The sequence below is a fragment of the Varroa jacobsoni genome, unplaced genomic scaffold (genome assembly GCF_002532875.2).
Source record: "Varroa jacobsoni isolate VJ856 unplaced genomic scaffold, vjacob_1.0 scaffold_180, whole genome shotgun sequence".
In the NCBI taxonomy this organism is placed as follows: Eukaryota; Metazoa; Arthropoda; class Arachnida; order Mesostigmata; family Varroidae; genus Varroa; species Varroa jacobsoni.
This window is the reverse complement of record NW_019213082.1, coordinates 125,331-143,876: the sequence shown is the minus strand read 5'-3', so window position 1 is coordinate 143,876 and position 18,546 is coordinate 125,331. Positions and strand designations below refer to the sequence as shown.

The 18,546-nt window shown below is 42.3% G+C and overlaps 1 protein-coding gene across 4 annotated transcripts in view; it reads right to left on the bottom strand.

Moving 5' to 3' along the window:
- LOC111271805 (uncharacterized) overlaps nucleotides 1-18,546 on the bottom strand; it is a 98,764-nt gene that overhangs the window by 12,428 nt on the left and 67,790 nt on the right. For 2 of the 4 annotated variants that reach the window (XM_086973035.1, XM_086973049.1), the window contains one exon: nucleotides 2,805-3,214. The exons of the other annotated variants lie outside the window; for them this stretch is intronic. The gene's annotated coding sequence lies outside the window, so the exon portion shown is untranslated. Of the gene's footprint in view, nucleotides 1-2,804; nucleotides 3,215-18,546 lie in introns of those variants that run through there. 4 annotated transcript variants of the gene reach the window in all.

Genomic DNA, 18,546 nt, shown 5'->3' with positions numbered 1-18,546 from the left:
TACCAGCTCTTTATGCAGCATGGGCATTTTTGGCAGGTGAGATAGAAATAGAGGGCCTATTTTGGGTCCTATTTGAACTTGATTTTCAAAGCGAACCGAGCACTATACGTTATGATATCATATTAATACAGCGAACATACAAATAAAAACGAGCGTGCCATGTGCTCAATTCACTACCCGGAAATCTAATAAAATCATTTCCTTTAGTCCGTAACATGCAACAGGATAATCCGTTGGGATCGGCCTTATTTAGCTTTGTTGCACCGGTCTTGGTTGTCACTCCACAGGATATTTTCAATGTGTGGTATGTAACTGACGCAACCTTAACAGGAACGTTGCCAATGTATATACAGATACAGATTAAAAACGCAGAAGCTTCAGCTCAGGAAATTGCTAAATGTGAAGCCACGGTAGTTGCTGAAGGAAAAGGAAACAAGGACATGGTGCTATAAAAGGGATATCACTATAGCTACTTCTAGGAGTGAGGCGTGTCAACTTTGAGAATCTTGAACTTTTAGGAGCATTTATTGTTATGTAAAAGATTCCTTAAATCTTGGCTCAAGAACGTAACACGTGACCCGCATGCAACCTTATGCATTTAAAAATTGCGCTTAATTGAAATTTACTCAAACGTTGCACATACCTCCGAATACAAAATACTTTAAAAGTCTTTAAGTAATGAGTCAAAAACGGACTTCCTCGACAGAGCGCGCAGTGTCTATATCGCAGACAGATATTGCGTAGAAAGGAACAGCTCTGCTCATTAGAAAAGAAACTCTGAGTGTGAGAGCAGCTATAGAATCAACCCCCGTTTGCTGCATCAGGACCTCCTCGAATTCGGTCAAATTGCTAAATGTCTGTTCTTTGAAGAATTCTGTCCCGGCGTAGGCAAAACAAAGCATAAAACTGTGAATCGCAACACTCTTGAAGGACACTCGCTCTTGGAAACTATTTTACTCTTGATGTCTACACATGTAACATTATGACGTGAAACGTTCTTTCTCAATTTAACCGTTCCAGAAAAGGCAGCTTCTTGAGAAGCCCGTATCTTTACCAGTGACGACAGATTTAAGGCTATCCCACCTGCACGAGTTAGCACCATGATGATTTAATATCGTTTTCCCATCCAGATCAGAAAGTCGTTATATAAACAGTTTGGGTGCGTTTCTTGTGACGTTGCAATGGCTAGCGACGATTTAACCCCGCTCAGCTGCCCGAAGGGTCCAAGGTGCTGGCTAGAAAAACAGATCTGAAGGTCATTACTTGGGACCTCTGCGTAGGCCAGGAGTTCCTTCGACATTCGGGTTAAACGGTTTAGCAAGTGCAAGGAGGCCCGATAATGCAACAATACCATTACAGCTTCAAAGTTAATGCTTAGTATTGTACGAAATCGTTCCACGTGGGTCGGCCTGTTCTTAAAAGCAGCTCATTACGACATCCGCACTACCTACTGACTACGCACTACCTACGAGTACGCGGATAAAGAGAAGATCAGGGTGCAGCGATCAGTATAATTGTCATCAGCTACAACAAATTATATGTTATATTTTCGTGACTTTGAAATTGAATATGTTTTGAGGCGAGAGTGATGATTTCTAGTTAGATGTGCTCTTATTCTTTAGGCGTTTGTTGTCCCAGCGTCCTAGCAGCTTCTGCACAACCTTGTGTATATCATTCCGGTTTCCATATGTAATCTCTTTATGGCCTCCCAATGTAAATCAATAGGAGAATATGATTGGCCATCAGTTGCGTTTTGTTAGAGCGTAGAAAACCCTGTAATCACACGGACTTGAATCGGGAATATAGACGATTTGGAGCCTACATTAGCTACTTTGTTCAATTCAGAAAGTAATTGAGACATGGCGATGAAGTGTGGCGTTGTTATCAAGTGACGATTGTTTTATATTCGAGGATTATCTCATTAAGGCAGATGCTCCATTGCGAGACCAATGGAACCTTTGCCAACAAAAGTCACCGATTTCTGCTGTATAATGCATCCTGCACAACGAGCAGTAAATATGTATGGAGCATATTCTCCTTGGCATTTCAACAACAAAGCATGTACGAGTAAACGGGACACGTGGGAGCCATATGTTAAGACTGCACAATGTCAAACGCGTCCGTGAAGCTGCATAATGTATTGATACACTTTCTAATAATAGAAAATAGCGTGTTGCCAAACAGTCACCATAATCTATTCCTTAAACATACGTAAGTCTGGATACGCGCAGCTAATTCAGCTGTCCAGGCCACTTTAGTTGACGACGAGCTAATGAGATCTAACTCTAAGTGAAAATTGAATTACCTACAAAACCTGAACTTACGCTACGTGGGCGACCCATATCACTGGAACCACCCTAATTAGTAGCGTTTTAAGATGCGGGAGAAGAAGAAGAAGAAGACATGCAACGTCATTGCGGCAGCCGTCTTAAAAGCCAACGCGATGAGATCTAGTCTTGTCGTCGTCGAAACACCAGATTGCGTTCTTTCCATTGCCTTGACAATGGTTTGTGAATCCCTTGGAACCCGAGATAGCGAACTGCATTCACTGTTGCATCCTTGGCAAGTAACTTATACCAGCAGACGTCCCTAACGTTCAGTGCAAGTACTACCATAATTTTACGTCCCAACATACTCGACCCTGCCGCCGAACTCGGTTTCGATCTAAGGCGATGTCATTCTTTCGCCTGGTTCGTCTTCGGTTGACGAAACAAATGCTTAGTCTACGACAACCGTATGCTCCAGGCAGATTTTTAAAGTTCCACAAGTTACACATCATCAACACGAATTGAACCTGCCTAAAGTCAATTTACAGGGAACTTATTTTTTTTTTATTCAGTTTCCACATTTCTGTAGCACGTTATTTCTAAAATGCCAGTTTTAACCGCCAGATCTCTTGGATTCTGCTTCAGTGAAAAGCCTCTTCCATTGCATGAGTGCGCCCTCGTCCTTCAGGTCCCGTCCAGTGTGCTTATCTCCCGGCTGATCTTCAACACTCCAATCTATCTCCGTTCTTGAAGAGTTTGTACCGTTCGCGTACTGTGCTTTCGTCTACGATCCCTTCGCCCAACGTCTTTACCAGTTTGCGATAAGTTTTCGCAGCGTCGTGATTTTCGAAAGACTTGACTGCCTAGCGTCGATTCTCGAGACCAGACATCTTCTCCCAAACCAATTTTTCCTATACTAAATTCCACTTATTTCATTCACAGGTTCCCTGAAAACTCGGATATGTACCAACGAAATTTCGTCTGTTAGCGCCACGTAGTGCGAAACCTATTCGAAATCTCAAAGTATCTCGGATTAGTTTGTAACACATTCATAGGTTATCTATAGCAACATAGTGCAAGCAAATAGAAAAAAGCGCTAGCCCGGTGAACAAACGACTGACTGTTTAGATGGCTTGAATAAGTGCGTTCTTTATGCCAAAGTTATCATTAGCTTGAAGTCGGTTGCCCCCCACGTTTCCGTTCCAGGAAGAAACTATAAATGTACATGTTGAGTGCATTCATAGTTCCTACAAGGGATTCTGAGGTTTAAGAGAAAGTGAAGCAAGAGCTTTCCTTTACCTGAATACTAAGAGCAGATGCGCTTAAGAACAATTGTTTGTTGTGTGTATTAGCGAGAGAGCTTTGAGCCATTCGTAATAACAATCTTATGGAGAAATACTCATTATTATGTATTACGGCATCGGTTCGGATGTAGCTAATACAAGTGGAACCGCAGACTCGATAGTCGACAACGCCTAATCATAGGTAAACAATTTTTAATACGCTCCGCACTAATCCGTACCGATCAGGGTTGGTTTGTCGCTATAGGCTGTGTAATGGCAAACGAGGGTGGCATATAGAAAAAGAAAAAGACCGAGGTCTAACTAAGACGATACCATTTAGCTCCCAAATATATGTATACAGCAGGTGGCAACAAGACTTAGCGGATCTAGTCGTCGTGGCCAGGAAGAGTGACATAAAGCAAGCATACGAGCCAGTAGGGTGCAAAACAATCCTCAGATTGGAAAGCAAGGACTAAGCAGCTTCTAATGCTGCGTACGCGTCCAAGCGGCTCCAAGTCAGTTTACAAGAAGCCTATTCAATTATTTATTAAGACATAAGAACATTTACAATGCGTTCATATCTTTCTCGCGTGACGTTGAAAATACACACGAATAGCGAACATTTATATTTAGAAACCGAAGCAAGCGTCAGCAAGCACCAAACAAAAAACGTTCTCGACTGTTGATTAAATACAACAAAAAAGTCGTCACTTGATGGACGCATGTGACCGGAAGGGAAACACGCGATAAGTGAATTTATAGTGCGTCCATTGTAGGCAAACACAAACAACTATGAACAGAATGAAGGACTGGGATGGCAGGCGGCACGTCAGCGTACAAATTGGCGTATGCAGCATTTACGCTTAGTCTTGTTGGTTTTACGATGACAGAGCCACAACGCCGATCTATCTTTTTTTGCAGATTTTTTTCTTACATAAAAGCCCGTGCGGTTCTTCTGATCTGTATTTTTGAAAACACTCTAAGCACTATCTGAGGCGGTGCAGCTACCGCCGTCCGATTTTCGCCCTACCCACGTAATACAATTACAGACTTCGTGGTCAATCCAATATTATTCGGACATAGATCTTGTTAGCTTTTGCACACGAGGTACACTAAAATGGCCTGGATAGAATAAGTCGTGCTTGTTCTGACTTATATTTGATTCAAGTACTATGACAACCCATTCTTGCAGCCCACCTAAATCGTACCGTGTTGTATTATTAGAGAGTGTGTCGATACTCCGTATGTATTCTGTAGCCTACAAATATGACTGACAGATATCTGATATAGTTGCACACGCTATATTATCGACACTTAAAAAAAAATCAGTTTCACCCAGACTTACTACTCGCTATGTATTATGCGTAATTCAGCAAAAGCCAGTGGCCTTTTTCGGAAAAGGTTCAATTTGACCTGGGTCGAATTTACAGCATCCGACTACTGTGCGTTGCCAGCGAACGGGCGGGTTGAGCTCTAAATTTCGAGAACAGGGCCTTAGTTGGGCGATAGTCAAGTTCGCGTCGGGCAGCATCACTCATATCTAAAGACTTAGGTCGGAAGCTTGCCTCCTGCTTGTCCCTCCAGCGGCAAGAATTATTCAGTCGAAAATAGCACATTTATTTCAAAGAAAAGAGCGGCGTGAGAAAGGGGCAAAGTATGCGTCTTCTTGTAGAAAATGGCACACAAGCAAGCGAGACTGAACAAAGTCTAGCCTCTCAAGGGTGTAGACAGTTGCGAGCATTTTGAGAGTCACTGACTGCTTTGTGCCATAACCGGAAGCCTTTAGAACTACTCCCGTTGCGTTTTCCTTCTGAACTCGACAAAGGCAACGTTAGAATGCCTGATGACACAGCCTGGTACGAAGGTCATCATTGCAGTATCCAGAGCAGAAACTGGCTCCATCATTCGTCCGATCCAACAAAAAACGAAAAGAGCTTCGAGTTTATTCGCCGGACTATGCAGTGCCTCCATGCTGAACGCGACAGCTTGTGTGTGACACAAGGACTCCGTAGGGTCTCCTCATTCCTGACATTGCTCGTGTGTTTTGCTTGGTTTATATCCTAGGCTCTGGGTGGATAGCGAATAGTATGTTGCTCCAGTCTGGCCAGCGGAATGGTGTAACAGCTATTGCCGAAAAGAGACATAGCGCCAACGATACAGCTGACTGCCTGGCGGACGAACGGACAATGTTGCTGGGAAGAAGCTATAGATCATAATGGCGGGAGCTGCTAGCAGCAGAGCGATCTTTCCTTCTTGGCTTGGAACTTTGAGATCGTGCAGGCAGACAAAAAGGAAATCAGTGAATGAACTGAAACATCGTAATAGAAAAGAGATTAGAAAGACCAAACGCACAGATGTCTGAAATGAACTATCGCTTTTTCGTAGAAAACAGCTAAGGGCGATTAGGGATTTTTGATATAAATTTCCTAATGCTCGGGTCTCTTATAGGACCAGAAATACTAACCATTGTCCACGCTGCCAGACACACGTAACTTGTTATAAAAGGGAAAGAGTAGCTTGTATATAGAATGATGCATGACACCTCGTAAGTTAAATGTTTGATTGACGCATGCATAACTCCTTGTACGAGAGTTGATTCTATTGGGCCCTGGCTGAAGATCCTGGGATAAAGCTACACGAAATGGAAGATTTCTTTAAACACTTGAGTCTGCAATAAAAAATATATTGACGTGTCTTCTTTTTCAGAAAGCTATCCCGATTCGAGAACGCATTGCGTAGAATTTATTAATATTTGAGCTATTATTACTATTGTCCACACATTTAGTTAGAATAACGCCAGATTAGGCAAATAATACGACCGAGGGACGAATACATATAAGTAAAGATTGATCCGATGGCTTCAATGGCAATTTAGCTTTATAGAATACAGCAAAGCTTAACTTACACTTTACAAATCGTTATGGCACACAAGAACGGTAAATACAGATCACTGTGTGTAAGTCCAAGGACTTTTAACAGAAATTATTGCATTTTATTCATTTTTCACGTAAAACAAGCACTTGTCACAAAAAAGACAGAAGAAACACACCAGCGTTGCTAATGCGAAAGGTGATGCCTGTGATAGCTGATCACGCCTTTTCTCAGTTAGGCTGTTAAAGTTGCCTTGGCACGGAGGAGTTGACAGGATGCAGTAAAAAAGCAACACCCTAGAGGGCCTAGGCAAAGCTTTTATTTGCCCTTCCGTCATCGCCACGCACATTGCATGTGTAATGATAGTGAAAGCGTCGCTATGTACATATACAACAATAGAAAACGAGCTGACAAACACTAGGTATACACCACCCAAATAGGGAGATAGAATAGAAAGGCCGATTACATGAGATGATGTCGTAGGACGAGGGCAAAGATCGAGGCCAAGGCTGAAAGCGAACGAGTAGCAACCAGGTTTCGCTTGTAAGTGGCCTATTGCACCCTCGTCGAATAAAGTCAATTCATTAAGATCTTTCTTTATTCTATTTTGCTATTTTTTTTCTATTCTTCTACTTCCGCTGAATGATTCTCTGGATTTCTCAGCGCTTAATTCCCTCTAAAACGATGGCAGCGTACCCCGCTGATTCCGCGTCACTGATTGATAACGAACGCTGCTGTCACTGTGATTTCGATAATGACGACTCCGCTAGTTGCATTTAATGCCGGAACGATCGCAGGTACACCGCTGCTCTTGCTAAAAATGGCGATGTTGCTCTACGTATTCTCAGGCGTTCGTCAGTGCCATTTAGCTCTGAAAGCTCGTTCCATGTTCCTTGATTTCGAGATGTTTCTACAAATCCTCTATCTGCTTCAGATACTTACAGCGTAAACAGCATGTGGACAGTGTTGCAAAATGTATGACTACTCAAGCGGACCGACAGCTTCTTTTGCCTTTCTTGTAGCTTTGGGGTTTGTTTGTTGCCTGTCAGTGCCGCATAGCAGACTACTACTGCTATTGTTATTGTACCAGCTCGACCAGAGGCTTCAAAGGGCCTGCGTAATTTATGAAAACGAAAAAAATTTTTCCCTGTCGTTTTCTAGTGCCAACTGAGTTTCGGCATCATCTTGTTGCTGAGGAAACCACGAGGATGGCAAGTCCTTCGGATGCTGCTGTTGCCGCTACTAGTTTCAGTCTTGCTTAGCTCAGACACTGTTCTTCTAGTCTAGTAGCGACTAAGTCCTCTTACGCGCATTCTTCGATTTCTTTCCGCACTCACGCTTACAAGTAAAGAATCACAAGGTTATTTCTAAAAAAAATCTTCATATGGTTTCGAACGGAACGTCTCATTTTCCTATCGGTGTATATGTGCTTGTAATTGGCCGCACGTTAAAAAAAATTAATTCGTAAAGCATTAGATGGATATCGAAACAACTAACAGTATCCAATGGCAGGGAGTTTAAAACATAATTAGTTGGTGTATACTCTAGGCTGCTCCTATTGATAGGTCTGCTTGCCTAACCAAGCTCGACGGTGGTGCACGAACTCAGCAGGCCTTGGAAATACCATTTGTATTGGCATACGATTAAATTGACAGGCAAAAAAGCTCGTAGGTACATAAGCAGCTGTTTGCTGCATGATCTCGGTGAGAGACGCCAGGATTAGGACGCTGCTGTACTTGCGAGCCAAAAAGATCGAGAAAGATCTTCCAAGAAGCAGCGTAGTCGGTAGGAGCCCAGTGCTATGGGCTGTGACCCGAAGACAGAGTATATGCGCTACTCTGCCATGTCATGTACGGGAGCGCATACTTACAATAGAATTTCCATGGCTAGGTCTTTTGACTTAGCCACGGAAATACCTGAGGAGAATATCGTCGTTGCTTTGTTTCGCTTAAAAAGTAAAATATATAGGAATATATACAGCCACTCCCTATACTGTCGCCTTGGCGAATCGCAACAATGATAAAGAAAAACACTGAGGACGTTTCAATATATGTCGTTATAAATCTAGGTGTATCCTCGGCTGTTTCAGGCACGAGTTCCTAAATTCTACCCCGTAGAAGCGCACGTGAGTTCCCTGTTCAGCCGTCGGCAAAGACTAGTAGAGGGGTGTATCCTTCGACTCTGTACTACTCAGACCTTCATGGCCTTTGTTTTCGTTCTCTAAGACGATTTCACGTATTTGTGTTACGTATTGCCGCTGGAGGACACCATGAGCCCTGTGACTAGGCGGCCTGTATCGATTAGATAGGGTGGCTCACAGAAAGAAGTTTTGCTGTCTCCAGCGGTAATTGTTAAGAAGAAGCTAACAACGCGAGCTGTTACTATCATTACCAGGTTCATCCGCAGTATACACGGGCGCAAATTAATCAAATTACCCGAACCATTTAGCTAATCGGGATGAGCCAGACGGCTGCCGACCAGGCGCCTCAAGGCACTGTTCTGTCGCAGGCTTTCGTTTCCTCTGTTGGTAGAGCTGCAGTCAGTCTATTTTAGGTCAAGAACAACCCAATGTGTGTATGTGTGAATGAATAGCGGGCGTTCAGCTGAACGTTAACGAAGGTCTGTTCTGACCGTCACTTATGAGAACTGAAAAGCAGTACGAGCGGTGAGGACGGAGTGAACGACAACGTACCGACATCTGGCAACGTGGATAGTTTATATATGTAACTTATATATAGGTTATATAAGATACTAGAGAGAAGTTTCCATTGATAGTCTTGCATAACAACATAAGTGAACTACCAATCACATACGTGTCAGATAAATTAAGTGCATAGCGAAAAATTGAGTTCGTATAGATTCTAAATGGCGTTAATTTTAATTTAAGAAAGCCAATCACTTATCTCAGAAATTAAATGCGTTTTAACAATGGATCCTTCCATTCCATATCCGCAGCGCAAAGTGTATAATGTATTTCGCCGAACTATTGTATGCAAAGTCCGCCAAATATAAAATTGTTACATTTCATAAAAATTAAAGCAAAAAGCCTTAAAACTAAGTATACTGATATCTTAGTTCTCGATGATAACCATTGTTGATATCGAGGTGAGACTGTTTCATTGGTACGCATGATTAGAAGACAATCATTGTGCGAAAAATGAAATAGTTCAAAGAGCAATCAAGCAGAGAGGCTTTTATGTTCTGTTTACGGCTTCAGCTATGGACGCCGCAGGCTGTTGTGAGGTAGGTGTGTTACGAAACAAGAGACCATGCAAATATCGTAGATCCAAACCAAAAACGATGGGGTTCAGGGCCAAATCTACATGTACAATATCCCTACGCTTCTGTTCACGTATCCTCTATGATCATACACCGCTAGGTGAATGAATTTGTTTGAAATTACTCGTCTAATCTTAATCTTCACTGTATAGGCGTAACTTCTCAGTAAAAACCCCAAATATTAAGGTAGAGCCAAATAACGTATTAAGATAGATACTATAGCCTGACTAGATCTCGCTCAACGTTTGGTCTTCTGGCTTCTGTATATCCGCCAGAACCGCTTTCTCTGTTCTCTTCGACAGCATTTATTGTGAAAAACGGGGCTAGGGCTGAGAACAGAAGGAAATCGGGTTGTGTTGTCGTAGAATTTGTCAAATTGATAGTAAAAATATTTGTTCGAATTGACATCTGGCCGTTCCTATGCCATAACCGGATCACAAGATATGCAGGCAGGCAGGCAGGCAGGCCTATTAATATTGAAATAAGGGAACGAAGTGTTGTGATTCTTCTTTAGCATCCAGAGGAAAATTCCACAAAAAAGAATCCTGTTCGCCATAGCCGATGAGCTTGTGGGACATCATCGCCTTGGTTAGCGGTGCTGCTATGATCGTGCCAAATTCTGTCTGCTTGTCTTTATCACATTTTATATCTGCGTGCAGACATAGATGCCCACAAAGCCCATTCAAAACTCTATACGCACCCTACAGAACAGAGCTGGTGAAATTGTCTCGTGCTAGCTGTTGGTGCGTACTCGATCACTGGATTCACTATAAATGCCACGAAAATTATCACATTTACAACAGTTCTAGTAAGTTTCTAAGAGGCAATTTGTAGGTCTGCTTTTTCTCTCTCAGTCGGTTTTCATTTCAAGGATGCTCACACGGTAGTATACGATTTATACGATTTTTCAAAGAAAACAACATATGACTAGTATATACATAGACCTAGGCAAGACGGCCGTGGCCTGAATACAAAGCAAAAATGTCGAAGTGAAACGACGCGATCCATACAAACATCAGATGCTACACTTGGTCGTCAAAGTTCAATGTCAAAATGGAATAAAATATATCGCGAGGATTCTTCGAAGCGAAATGATACGAAAAAGTTCGGATGACGCAAATAACGGCGGTTTCCCAAGACGTATTTTGGTTAGTTTTTTGGCCATTGCATATGGAACGACAGAGCTTACTATAACACAATCATGATGCCAATTGGCCACCTCTGTAGGTCGGTGCGTTGCTGAGGCTCACTTACTTCACACTGAAAAAAAGCTTCACGACGTGTCATTTTGCAATCAACTAATCCAGTCTTAAAGTACCCTACTTTATACATTTAATTACCGCGTTAAATCAGCCCAAAGTTAAGAAGGTGCCATTTACTTGATTGTAAAAATTACGCAAACCCACACTATAAGAAAATGTCTATTAAAAAAGATGTTCAAAACCAGAGTTTATTATTAGACAGTGAATCTCAAGAATGCTATTTTTTTTTTTTTTAAGAAACTGTCCGCTACGAGCAATTCACGGAGACGATAATAGGAGGTAACTGTGTAATACTTTTTAAAAAAAATTTCCTGCTTATTCTTCTTACGTATGCAGTATCAATCATGTCAGTGGGCTTCACATGACATATTGCAGCGGGTAAAAAGCATTGGGCTGTTTCATTAGACTTCCAGACACGTATCGATTTGACTCTATGATTACACTGCAGTCCACGTCATTTTTCCAGCAAAAATTCTAAAATTACAATCAGGACAACAAACAAACGTTAACTCGGGCGCGGCCAACATATAAAAGAGCTAGGCGTTAGCCGATACATTATCAATATCTGGCCAACGGCCTAGTTTTTCACGAGGGCTGATAGACGCTAGATAGTAAGAGCACCACATGGTTCCCCTCTATTTCGACGGTGCCATAATATACCCATCTGATTTCGACACATGCGCGACTCACTTGCGAAGGGCAATTGCTGCCACTGATTTTATTGAGCTGCACTTAGAAGCAAGAAAATTCATTTTCCAAACCGAGAAAGCTGTCTGTTTAGGCCACAAGATCACGGCCGCCGGAATTTTCTTGAATCCTAGCAAGATCTGGGCAGCAAAAACCGTGCTTACCTTAGCGTCGGCTAGGGAGTTGAAGGGCTTCCTGGGGTTGGTTTTCTATCACCGGTGATTTGTACGATCTTTTTTTGCAAATTACTCTTCTCCGCGGTGAATACGAAACGCTTCATTTGGAACGACAGAACCTGTCGGCTGTTGCAATCCTAGCTCAAAAGAGTACTGCCCTGTGTCCCTTTTGGCAGGATCTGGAGACGAGATTACAAACGGACCGCTGTCTAGGTTGGTCTGGATCGAATACAGGGCTCGAGTGGGTTGTTGTATACGCCAGCCGCCGTTTGATTGATGCCAAAACTCGACTAAGCGCCTAGCGATACTGTGGGCCGTTGACAAATTCCAACCGTATTTGTGTAAGTGACACCTCTAGGTTGTTATTGACTGCATTAGATTAAATTACTTAAAGGAGAAAGCGAACCTATGCCATAGTTAAGGCGCTGGGCTCTAACCTTCAGACGCTTTGTCGCGTCCGACCGTACCACTGGTACATAGCAGCGTCCTCGAGTTAGATAACGTTCAGTGAACTTAGAAAGGAAGCCCCTGCTCGTACAATACAATTAAACACACAGCTTTGCATCCCAGCGTGCATGCTTAAATATAGCGTGGTCTACCTAGTTTAAAGGTAAGCAGGACTATTCCACGTTCTTTAGACTCAATTGATAAAAGTAATCACCGTATGCCACTTGGGAGACTGGCAAAATGTTTTGAAGAGCGCTTCGTTATCCGGTCCGAGAAATGTTAGTGCAATGTGAGGTCTCCCAGCAACGGAAACGACGTTCAGAAAAGCGCGACGCGCCCCACATGGCGCCGGCGCCGAAGCGTTACTCCGAGAAGGTATCGTTAGACTTCATAGTCCCTCTTAAAGTTCCAAGTATTGATCGATCATTGTGTCCATTCTGTCTAGCGTATGCCGGCTCAGAAAGCGACGCCGAGTGCCACGATTCGAGCGCTGGAAGTTGCCCAGGGCTGCTTCGGGGGTCTTGGCGCCGTCGTGACGGCCAACGCGACTTTACTACCTCACACGAAATTACATCAGACACATCAAAATGGTTGTCGGAGACTTACGATGGACCGGGCTGGTCGAGTGCACGATTTGAACGGGTGACGGAAAGGTTGGTTTAAATAATTGTGGAAAGACAGCAGCAGTTCCAGGAAGCGTTTTCGCTGAATACATACTTGAACGAGAATCTGTGGAGAATGCCTTTGTAATCGCTTGTTGGCTACTGGGCCGTACTGTCTAAACAGTACTGCGGCTGTGGAAACTCCAGCAGGCGGGGTGTCTAGAAGTACGCACTGGCAAATGAGAAATCGACAACGGCATGTGAAGGAGCGATTCCCCCGACGGACTTCGAGAATGGTAAAGATGCTTGTAAAGGTTAAACGGCCGACGAAAGTACTCTTCAAGAAGTTAGAGTCACCCTACCGCGGACCATTTACTACCGTGAACTAGGTCACCTATCGGGACCTAGGAACTAGGACCTATCGGGACCTAGGAACTAGGACCTATCGGGTTGCCATGGCAAGCAGCTGCACGTGAAAGGGTCTATGGGATATGCAGGAAAACATATTTCGGTAGCGCGGCCAAATGTAAAGGCTGTCTAGCCTGTGACGAGGCCTAGTCCATGTCTATGCCATCGCCGTGAGTCGTTCTATTGTAATTTGCGTCAGCTTAAGATAATGTATACTATATTTCTGTATTGTACTTTAATGGTAGAGCGGCCCAGAATACCCTATTTCATTATTGATGTAAGAGCTATACATAAAGGCCAAAATAGTTTAGTCTGCCAAGATGACGTCAAATAAACACTCCTAAAAACAGTCATGAATATAATTGAATCAATTGCTGAGCCACAGTTAATGACATTTCACAAAATCTTTTAAATCGTACTAAATACCGAATTTTATCCAAGGCTGAAATTTCCACAACCTAACCTCGTCATTAGGTCCGAATCCGAACAAGGTACAAATGCAGGATGCGTTAACGATGAGGTTAGTTAATAACGATTAGAATTATTGTACCTTACGGTCGTTTTCGTTCGCTGCACTTGAACTTACATTAAGTTTGAACTAGGATATTACACTGATGCTTCTTTGGGCCCGTCTTAGGCCCACTAATACTTACCTTTTATGCGCATGTCCTGCTTCTTCATATCGAGTCCCGCTCTGCACACCATTCGTTTTACTTACGACCTCATACTCATGAAGCTCAAAATCATATTTTAAGGCCAACAGATTTGAGAACAAACTGGCTCATGTTAAATATTATTATTATAAGATTCTTGGCCTTTTTCTAAAGCAAGATGTACTTTTTTTTTCAAAACTACTTGGTGCTTTGTCGTCATACCAAGTTATTCAGTCAATCATGATGGAACCTTTATCAGGTCAAGCCTCAAAATATCTCGGCTTAACATTCAGACAAAAATTGGACTTAAGAGGGATTACTTTAAGTTACGTTTAAGCCGCTACATTTGCTACGTCTTCGACCCAATGATTTGCAACTTATGCCGTATAAATTAAACTACGTGTAGCCTGGAGGGACTGGATTTTCTCTAGGTAATGAATCAACGATGCCATCTGCAGTGCCTCTAAACTATAGAGACGCGCTTGCACGCCAGGCTTTCAACCGAGTATAGCCTACAGTCACATGCGGTCAGGGCCTGTAGTCTGCAATGCAAATGGATGAATTGCCCGTCAGCCAAACCGCTTCTGATCTCCATCGTCGCTTGCTCTCTAAAACTGTTCACAGAGGTACAAAGTTCAATCAGTCAAATGCAGAAACTATTACATATAATGAACTCTCCAAATTATAAATATGATTACATCTGTGTTGCATACTGTGTTGTTTACTATTCGTTGTCGTCTGCATTCAGAAGTCTAAAATATTCCGCTCAGAATTATGTCGAATAATAACAATAATTATTACTACAATTATATTACTTATTATAGTAGTTATATAGTCTTTTGCTAGCTCTAGAATAGAATTTAAATGAAGCGGATCGAAAATCAACAGTTAGTGGTTGTTCTCGATTGAACTATCTAGGAAATGTATCGGATGTATTTTTCTGGGTAATCTGCAAATGATTTTGTCTTTACAAGAATCCGCAGCGTAATTAACCATAAACCGGATAATAACGATATCAAGAATAGATAATTAGTGATTTTTCGCTTAGCTTTATTATCTAGTCGAGTGACTATAGACAGGATGTTTGGGTTATTAAAAGCGTGTGGAAACAGCTACCGAGCGTTGAACTAAGGACACTCTGTTCTACGATCATTGATCGACGTAGCAGTACTATTATTATTATTACTGATATTATTAATTCGTATCGAATAATTTAGTAATTAGGTAAGCGAATTCTGCCCTACATACCTACAGCTTGTTAGCGGACACAAAATGGCGCTAGATAGCGTTCGACCAATCCGTTATTTTAGATGTATCCTTTTAAATGGTTACGAAGAATATTGTTAGATGAAAAAAAAGGCGTGTATTTTAAATTAGCAGTCGTCATTCGGGAAAAAAAATCACGCGATAACAATGTCTAGTGTGAATGACGCAAATCAGGAGTGTTGCTCCCTGAGCGTACTCAACGTTCTCATCTACTTAGACATACGTTTAGCACAATACGATAATCTTATTTATAGTGATATTTACGCAGAGGTATGACGTAACGCGTTAGACGAACTGCTCGTTACGATGGCATGTAACACACGACCCAACGTGCCCAAAAGGAACGTTATGACTGTAGACCATGGGGCTAAACGTACGGCTGATTCTTTTGACTTTGCACCTGGTTATTATTGAAAGCGGGTCACCCGGAACTCGGACGCTGCTAAACAAAAAGCTCGCTCACTTGACGCCTTTTTAAATTTGCGCTGAAATACAGCTAAAGACCGAGGTCGTCGCGGCACCGAGAAGATGTTAAAATAGCATCGCAATCATCTTTATATGTCCCATATAAGGAAACGTCCAAACAAATGGATAGCGTTGAACAGCTGGTTACAAAAGAGGCAACTGAGGTAATGTACGAGTGCAAAAGGTGATGGGAAACTTCGGTTCAAATTCTCATAGTGTGTTTAGTGAAGCGAATGAAGTTAATGTAACGAAGACGTTAAGGGTAAAGGATATGTTCACACAATCTTTCATGCTAATGTAGCACAAATGCTACACCGAAAGGAGAAAGGCGTGCACTCATACGCGGATCGGTAAGATCAGAACTAAACTTAGAGATTTTAGACGTCATGGATGTTTAAAGCGTCGTCTATGCAAAGATCGATAATGGAATTTTCAATTTTTTTTAGGTCGATTTCGTTGTAACCCACTACCAGGATAGAGAACAAGTTCAATAAGAACATTATCATTATTATTATCGGTGCCTGGCTCCCAGTAGTGGAAAACGTGTTAAATTATCACATTCGCTCAGAATGAACAAATATTATACGTACTATGCTTACGCATTGCAAATACCCCAATAAAAAAAAAGAGAAGTCTTTTAGTTGGCTTAGACAAAAACATACTTTTATAAGGAAATAGGAAACGCTATACGAAAAACAGTAGGATCTGTTAGATAGAAGGGGATCAGAATACGCAGCTATCTAGTACTTATTATCGTTTATTATCGATGTTAGGCATATAGCATGTTAGGAAGTAGCAATAACCACCATATCCCATTGCAGTAGAGCGGCCATCATTAGCGCTAAGTCTGCCGCAAATACGATGCGAGCATCCTTAGTGGTTATTTTTATAGTAATATCCAAATGATTTAGAGAATTTCTTGTGGATATTAACCGTTGGCTTCTCTTTTGCCCCGAGATCGGCGGGTCAAAACGCTTTTATTCATCTAACCAGGCTTGGGCATCTGACATCAGTGTTTCAATTTAAATCAGCGTATGACCAACATTGTCTGAATTATTACGCAAGCTCTCAGTGAGAGAGGTCTGTAGCTGCTCGTCGCGTTCGTTCACGGCTGCAACTATAGCCAGCATCTTTATTCTTCCGAGCTTACTTTTCTTCCTTCCCCGTAACCGTTAAGATAGCACTTTTTGTCTTAGTTTTGGCGTCTTGCCCAACAATGTATCAAAACCTCACGACCTTTCCCTCTTATGCGGCGCTAACAAAGCACAGATCTAGGACAACGAGACTTTTTCCAACGCTTCTGCCATAGCTTTTTTATTACTGCCCCAAATGCCCCTTTTCTTACAACAGCCTCATTGTTAGTCCTTTTGGAAGTTTGTGTTCTAAGGACCCGGTCACCGTTTCTCTGATTTCGGTTCCGCCATCCTGCTGCGACGGTCAAAAGCTGCTTCTGGCTGGGTAACCCGATCTTTACTCGACCACTTTCCAAAAGTAGAAAGATGTCGACATTTAGCGAGACTCGTCATTCTATGTCGCCTTTTGTTCCCGCTAAGAACCCATTCGTTCCGGGGGCTTTTATCCGTTTGGCGAAAGAACCGTGCGCCACTGCTGTAATTCACAGGCCGCTGCTGATTATTCCATTGTTGTATCTCGTTGGCCCTCACTGTTTTAGCAGCCAACAGTCCGCGGTGAGGCATCTATAGCGAGGAGGATGTCGTTGAGACGGTGATGCTAATGTCAATTCTCGTGCCCTCTAAAGACTTTTGATATGAGTGCCGCTTTCTATAGTGTCGGAAAACCACGGCAATTAATCAATGTTCATTGCTCCTCTCCGAATATCCATAAGTTTATACGAGGAAAATATGGTTCAGATAGGACACCTAGCATTAGGCACGAGCGGTAATGAAGAAAAACCTACGGCCGTCTAGATGATAACCGAACTGCAGCCTGTGACCGGCTTACCAGAAGTGAATAAAATCTCCATGTTCGACAAATCGCATCCTCATGCATTCGTACAAATAATTAGACATTTTGTTAGTATAACTTTTAATGCGCGAAGAAATAGTTAAACATTTCTCATGTTCGAGCGCACGTGTTTTCTTTTAGCGAAAAATGATATCCTTCGTTTTATGAAAACTCCAACACACGTCTAATATCATTCTCCAGGATCCTTCCTTAACTCATAAAAAAAAAAACAGAAAGCGCTTCAATGAATGTATGGACTCTATCTGACACAGACCAGAACTGGCTTGTGTTGGCTACGCGGCCAAAAGCAGAACCCCACTTCGGTCACCGTCGCAACCACAAACGTTGGGAAAGTCAGGCGTTTCTCTTTAGTTACGTTATTGTCATGTCCTGCCGTTAGATACAGATAGGGCAATGCTCACAAGCTCCCCCTCCTCAACTGTCGTGGTTTCACAAGAAGGTTCCATTTAGCCTTTGAGAAGGTTGAGGCGAAGTGGAGCACGTATATACCAAAGGAGCTCTTAGGGCCACTTAAGGACAGTGGTCGAGTTCTTGGGTGCCGGCTGTCATAGGGCATAGAAGTGATCCAGAAGTGTGTTCATTCAATGGCTGAAAAGTTTGCCAGCGAAAGCTGTTTTATGATCGGCCGTTCATAAAAAGCTGAGAAAACAATCATGAAATCTCTTCTTTTGTCTTCTGATTGTCCTTAAAATACAATGATGAAACAAGGACGATTTGTGTGACTTCTTAGCGAGTTCGCCGGCTTAAATAAATTAACCGCAAAGCTAAGCAATAAGTGCATACCTTGAGATATTTAATGCATCCATAAAATACTTAACCGTTATTTTCAATGACAATAATTACACATATTGCTTTCTATATTTTGATATATATTTCTATATTTCATAATTATAT